The 7693-nt window shown below is 38.7% G+C and overlaps 1 pseudogene; it reads left to right on the forward strand.

Moving 5' to 3' along the window:
- Positions 1–5928: 5928 nt before the first annotated feature.
- LOC127032123 (olfactory receptor 11L1-like) lies at positions 5929–6868 on the forward strand (annotated as a pseudogene).
- The last annotated feature ends 825 nt before the right edge of the window (positions 6869–7693 follow it).

The raw sequence follows: 7693 nt of genomic DNA on the forward strand, positions 1-7693 counted from the left end.
CATTGTAAGTGCTGGATTCAGTGCTGGCAATGGTTCTGGTGCTGGTTGCTCCATCAGTTCCAGTTCTGGGACTGGTTCTGGTTAGGTCTCTGGGACTGGATCTACTACTGCTGTCGCAGGCGTTGGAATGGGGTTCAGTTCCACCACCTCAGTCTGGGTCTCTGATAACACAGATGGGGCCCTGGTAGAAGGCTCAGGAACAGGGATAGGTGTGAAGGCTTGCTTACCCTGGTTGCAAGTGACCATATTCCTATACTCTTGGCTAGCTTAACATGGTTGGCCAACTCTTCCCCCAGCAGCATGGGAATGAGATAATCATCATAGACGTCTGTGCCTCACCTTCCCCATCTGGGGATATTGACACTTAATCTATTTGAGAATCCCACTTGAACAGTGCTAGGGATTATTATTTCAAAAAAATATAGATGTCAGTGTCTGTGGGCCTGATCTCCCTCCCTCCTGGTTTCTCTAGTCTAAATCAGGAACAGTTACCCTTACATCAACGGGCCAGTTTCCCAGCTGGTGTAACTTGGCCGTACCTCCACTGAAGTCAGTGGAACCAGATCCCCAGCTGGTGTGTATTTTCATAGCTCCATTGGATTCAATGGGCCATTTCCCCATCCGTTTTAAACTAGCATAGCTTCACTGAGGTCAATGGGATGCAATGCCCAGCTGGTGTAAACCAACAGAGCTATGTCAGTCTACAGCAGCTGAATATCTGGCACAATCAGTATTTCCTGACTAAGAACTATTCAGTGGGCTGACCCTGCCAGCTGTTACTCATGGAAGTACTTACCTCAGAGATCCCAATGTTATCAGTGAAACCACTGATGTCCGCAGACCTACTCACATGAGTAAGGCCCATTTGAGTGTTTGCAGGACTCAGCCCCTAACTTCTGTGGTTAAAAGAAGGACAAACAACTGCCCTGATAATTCACTCACACCAGTTTTTTGCACTGATCTATCTCCAATGACTTTAATGCAGCCACTCACCATTTACCTCAGTGAAAGTGATGGGAGAATTTGGCCTGATATATCTAGTGATGACTAAAATTCCAGATCTGATTCTTTCTCACAGGCAGGCAAAGTGTAAAGGAGTTAAACATACAGCTCCCATTGACCCATTGACTCTCTGTGGGATTTGGACACCTAACTCCCTTCTTTCCTTTTCAAAATCTCAGTTGCCATTTTCCTGAGTAGATTGCTGTGGTTGAGATTTTCAAAGATCATCAGTTTCCCTTAACTGAAGTGGGAATCCAAATCCATTAGGCTGCGATTCACAAAGGAGCGTAAGGGAATCAGGTCCCCAATCCCACGGAAATTCAATCCCACCTAGCTCCCTTAGGCCTCTTCTGGAAATCACACCCTGTGACAGCCTTGAAAATCACAAGCTGTGTGTTTTGGATGTTCTGGATCAGACTGGCCAGATAAAATACACTTGCTTGACTTAAACTTTATATTCATCCACAGGACATAAATAGTGTGAGCAGCCTCTTAGATATGTTCTAGGAATTATTTTGGAGAAGTTATGTTGCCTCTGTTATACAGGGAGTCAGACTAGATTAGCACAGTGATCCCTTCTGTCATTAGAATCTATTAATCTAAGCACTGCATTCTTCCCCAGCTCTTTATCCAGGGGAGGTGGAAGGGGAATTAATGGGTTACAGATTGTTGTAATAAGCCATAGATCCAGTATCTTTATTAAGTCCATGATTTTTAGTTTCTAGCAAAGTTATGAATTTAAGCTCCCAAACTCATCCTTTGAGGGTGTCGTTCAGGTTTCCTTTGAGGACAAGGACTATGAGATCAGATATGGAGTGACTGTTTTGTGACAAGTATTCACCCATGAGTGATAGGTTGTTTTTTTTGTCTTTGTCATGCAACGTCTGGACCAGTAGGTGTAGAGCATCCTCCATCTTCATCCACCAAGCTTTGGTCTATCACGTGAAAGGTAAATATTCTCAGTTGGAAATAGAACTGTTGTGCAACAATTCAATGTTGTTTACACTGTGCAGCTAGAAATTCCCTGATGGATAATAGTTAACAAAACAAATCAGCTAACTAGGGCCTGTCCACAGTCTTCAGTTCTGCTACTCCCTGCAGATAAAGGCAACTGGTGACACTGATGTTCTTTACTGTGTGCATCTACACAGTACGAAACCGCTGCAAGAAGCATTAGGTCATTTGTTGAAATAACTGTATATGCACAGAGAAAACAGTGAGTAGTGTTAGATCCATATAAGACAACTTTGCCTGCTGAATTTCTGAGAAGAGTTAAATGATGCATTCTGGTCACAGCACTTTTGAAGGTAAAATATGATCATTCTTAGTTAAGAGTAAACCACCTCATTTTCTATTCTTTTCATACTACACCAATTTGCATAATACTTAGTGTCTCTGTATAATGGGGTTAAACATTTATAGGTACAGAAAATATGGGATTTGTGAATTGAAATACTGTTTTTATTATTAAGTTACTTAGTAATGAAAACAAAGTTCTAGATTCTGATATCACAAAACAGATCTATAAATCTGAAATAACTCCCTCTAAAGTCCATAGTATAGCTGGTCAAAACATTTTGAACATATTTTTCCCCCTTTGCCCGAAAAATGCCTTTGTATCAAAATTGAAATTTTACCACGGGAAATTGAAAAAAATGTGAAAAATTGTATTGAAACAAAAATATCTTTTAAAAAATCAGTACAAATATTGAAAATAGGGAAAAATGAGTGAAATAAAGACAAGTTCAGAATTTTGTTTCCAGAAAATAGTTTTTTTTTTTCACTGAAAGTCAATGCGATTTAGATTTTGTCTAGATAGGGGAAATTGACTGGCATAAATATTCTGGACTAATTTAGCTATCATGGAATAACTCCCTCATATGGACACTATATTCAGAATAAAAGTGATTTTAGTCTCATAAAATCTCTCTGCTTTGTAAGCAGAGTAGTTATTCTGTAATAAAGTGATTTTTATTCTGGAATATAGTGTTCATATGGGGAGTGATTCTGGAATAGCTGTTGCAGACATCTGATTTACGTCCCATTTAGGCAAGGATTTCAACCCCTAAGAGCCTAAGTTACTTTTAAAAATAGGACTTAGTCTCCTAAAGAACCTCTTGTCTTGATTGTTAAATGAATCAGCTATGTATGTCTCAAAACCTTGCATCTGGCAGCATTTCAAAGTTTTCCCTTTTTGTATTAAGCTGTGTTGTCCCTGTCTTTTGCATAGAAAGGCTTGCCATTTTTTGCATGTTGAATTGCTTTTCTTAAACATATGCGACACAAGATCCTTAACACTTTCAAATTGGCCAAACTCCATTGAAGACACGATGTAAAATTTGCATGAGTTTGACTCTGCAATCTTAACTAACAAAAGTTCCCATTGAATGTGATGGGACTTTTCAGTGGATATGGACTTGAAAATTAGCCCCTAAGATTTCTACAATTAAAAACATGCTTACTGCTTACTATGGGGAGCATCCATTCACATGAATTTCACATCTTCAGCTGGTGCAAATTGGCATAATTCTATTGAAGTTTTTTGGAGTTATTGAAGGATTTTTGGTCGTTTTTTAACTTTGCCTACCTATACATTTCAATTACTATAGATGGAAATATTTTCCCTCAATCTGTATGTGTACTGTGACATCGACATTTACCAACATTTGCCAATAAAATTTAATTCTTCAAAGCTGACCTATATGTCATAGGGTTTGCAGAATCAGTAGAGCTCTTCAAAAAATAGAATTTGCATCTGGTAGGAAATTTTGTTACTGCAACATTTGTTTTCATCTCAAATTGGGGCACATTATTGAAATATTTTAGAAATTGTCAAACAAAAATTTCTGTATTTTAAATTGAAAAAAATGATATTTTAATCTACATGAAACATTTTATTTTGAAATGATGTCAAAATGAAAAAAAATGAAATGTCAAAATGAAATGAAAAATGTATTTTGATATTGACATTTTGACTTAAATGACATTTTAAGTTGAAATGTAAATCTAACACTATTTTTCATGAAAATAAAAAAAAATAAATCTTTCAATTGTTGTTTTCCTTTCAATTCCTTTTAAATTACATTTTAAGATAGGAAAATTTTTGTTCATCCAATTTTTACCATATCTAAGAATTACTTGCTATTCTGTGCAATCATATACAGATATTAGCAATGCTGGTTTACATTTATCATGTCTACCACCACCTTTTTCCCTTAAAAAAGAAAAGAGTCTGTGTGGACCAGAGGAGTTCATTTAAAATAAAAATGTTTCTCAGGTTTGGTCAATATGAAATATAACCATATTTCCTTACTCTGTATACTTGACACCATGATGAGTGAAAAAAGGAAAATATCAAACGTGTCTTTACAAATCAGTGTAAGCTAATATGGGTCTGCAAAACCTCAATTTTAATTATACAGTTTTGGCATGTTGAAACTAAAGGGCAAAATTAAGTTTTCTACTGGAGGAAAAACTCTTATTTATGAAGAATAAGGAGGGGAGGGGGAACACCAATAATTAGGACCAGTCAAAAAAATCCATCAAAACTTTTTTTCTGCAGAAAACTGGGTTTTTGACAAAATTAAAATTAAAGAGGAAAGTGTCTGCTCCTCTAAACAAACACCCCCCCAAAGAAAAAAATAATAATCCCGACCCATTATTTTTAATTTGAAAATGAAACATTATCAGTTTTGGTCAAAATGTTTAAATTTTTAGCAGTTTTCAGCAGAAAATATTCAGGTTTTCACTAAAAAAAAATCGGCTTCAGCTAAAAACCTGCAGTTTTTCAATGAAAGTTCTTAAAAATGTTGCAGAGAAAAAAAGATATGACCAGGTTTATTAATAATTCATAAAAGTAAACCTGGCAACTTTATGCTTTCTCCAGGGCTGTCCCACAAATCTACTTCATTATCCACCTTCCATTCTCTCCTCAAGACACTTCTTCCTCATGATATCTACAAAAAACTTGACAATGGTTAGGCTGTTGGTATGCAGAGACCAATGCCTATCAATTGAACATGAGCTTCCAGTGCGACGCTGTGACCAAAAGGGTTAATGCAATCCTGGTATGCATAAACAGTAGGCACAGAGAGGTTATTTTACCTCCATATTTGGCACTGGTGTGACCATTGCTGGAATTCAGTGTCCAGTGCTGTTGTCCACAAGTCAAGAAGGATGTTGATAAATTGAAGAGGGTTCATAGAAGAGCCATGAGAATGATTAGAGGAATTGAGAACATGTGTTATAGTAAAAGACTCAAGGAGTTCAACTTATTTGCCTAACAAAGAAAAGAATAAAGGGTAACTTGATGACAGTCTATAAGTACCTTCATGGGGAACAAATATTTGATAATGGGTTCTCCAGTCTAGCAGAGATAGACCTAACATGGTCCAGTGGCTGGAAGTCGAAGCTAGACAAATTCAGACTGGAAACAAGGTGTGAATTTTTTAACAATGAGAGTAATTAATCATTGGAACCATTTACCAAGAGTCATGTTGGATTCTTCATCACTGACCGTTTTTAAATCCAGATTGGAGGTTTTTTTCTAACACATCTGCTCTAGGAAATATTTTGGAGAAGTTCTCTGGCCTGTGTTATACAGTAGATCAGACTAGATGGTCACGATGGTCCCTTCCAGCCTTGAAATCAAAGAATATAATCTCAGTGTTTCTTTGTACTCTCCTGTATGTATGTCTCCATCTGTTGTCCCTAGTCTGATAACTAGACTGTAAAATCCTTGGGGCAGAAATTGCCCTTTTGTTCTGTGTTTGCACAGCATCTGGTATAACTGGGTCCTGGTCCGGTACTGATACTTTTATGTGATATGGTAATTAAAATAAATAGTAATTAATAATTATTATTAATAAAGCCCTTTTCTCAGAGCTAATAATATTCGTCTGAGTTTCTTTTTCTCTCTGTGAAGACATGCCTGATGTAGAGGGGGAAAACCAAACGACTATCACAGAGTTCATCCTCCTGGGATTCGGTGACCTTCATGAGCTGAAGATTCCTGTATTCGTGGTGTTCCTGGCTATCTACATAGTAACACTCACTGGGAATATCCTGATCATTGTGACGGTATCATATAACCACAACCTGTACAACCCCATGTACTTTTTCCTGGGCAACTTGTCTGTCCTGGAAGTCTGCTACACTACCAGCATCTCCCTCAACATGCTGAAAACCTTCTGGCACTGCAAGAAGACATTTCTTTCTCTGCTTGTCTCCTGCAGTTCTACATCTTTGGATCTCTGGCGGTTGCCGAGTGCTTCCTGCTTGCTCCAATGTCCTACGACCGTTACTTGGCCACATGCAAACCACTATACTACACCTCCACCATGAGCTTCCAGCTTTGCTTTTAGTTGGCAGTGGGGTCATGGGTCATTGGGTTCCTTTCACTGGTGGTCACCATGCCCATGGTTTCTAGGTTACCTTTCTGTGCTTCCAAGGAGATCGACCATTTCTTCTGTGACCTGAAACCCATCATTAAACTCTCCTGTGGGGATACCTACATGTTCAGGATACGGCTTCCATCATAGCCTCCCTTGTGTCCTTCTTATCTTTCCTTCTAACCCTACTGTCCTACTACAAAATGATCTCCACCATCCTGAAGATCCCTTCCGCCTCTGGGAAGCAGAAAGCCTTCTCCACCTGCTCCTCCCACCTCATTGTGGTGTCTTTGTTCTATGGCACACTTATGGTGGTCTACGTGGCTCCCATAGCCAACCAGTGGCCAAACTTAAACAAGACCTTTTCCGTGCTGTACACAGTGATGACCCCACTGATCAACCCCATTGTATACAGCCTGAGGAACACGGAGGTCAAAGAGACATTGAGAAAGCTTTTCAGTAAAAATCCATGCTAAGTGCATGACCGGGGGCTCTGTCCTATCTTGATTGCTAAATCCTTTCTCACCTTATACACACAATTAGTCTCACTGAAGTCAATAGCCCAAAGTCCAAGATTTGTCACAGCTGATAAAGGGATTTGGATGCCCTATACATATACTACTTACTACCAAATGAAGGATGTGCCAGTAGCTAGGACACTAGCCTGGAAGTTGGGAAAACTACTTTCAATTCCCTACTGAAGTACATGTTTCCTGCCTGAGTTTAGCTAAATTCTCAGATTGCAAGGCCAGAATGGACCATTGTGATCACCTAGTCCAATCTCCTGTATAACACAGGCCATAGAATAATCCCCAATATAATTCCTAATGCAGATCTTTAGGAAAAAAACAAAATACAGGCTTGAATTAAAAATTTTCAGTGATGAAGAATCCACTACAACCCTTGGTAAACTATTCAGAACAAGGCAGAGAGCTATGCTGTGCTTACACCTGGATTGGCACCCAGGAGGCAAATTATGTATTTAGCAGCAGAGGGGAGATGCAGATTTTGTATAGCCTGCCACTTGTGGGCAGTGCCAGTAGTGATTAGACATGGGGAATACTTCATCCAAATATTGCCAACAAAGCCTCAACCATGTGCCCACATGCCTCGCCACTGACCTCAACTAAGTTCTATAAGAATGCAGGTGTACACATAAAAAAAGCAAATTATAGAACAAGGGCCTTAGTTTCCTATTTGCCACAACCAGTAGCCTTACTTTCCTACACCTCAATATTTGATATTACATTTAGCAGACACAAACACATATTCAAAAATGACCAGCAATGACATTAACATTG

Source organism: Gopherus flavomarginatus, chromosome 12, assembly GCF_025201925.1.
Source record: "Gopherus flavomarginatus isolate rGopFla2 chromosome 12, rGopFla2.mat.asm, whole genome shotgun sequence".
In the NCBI taxonomy this organism is placed as follows: Eukaryota; Metazoa; Chordata; order Testudines; family Testudinidae; genus Gopherus; species Gopherus flavomarginatus.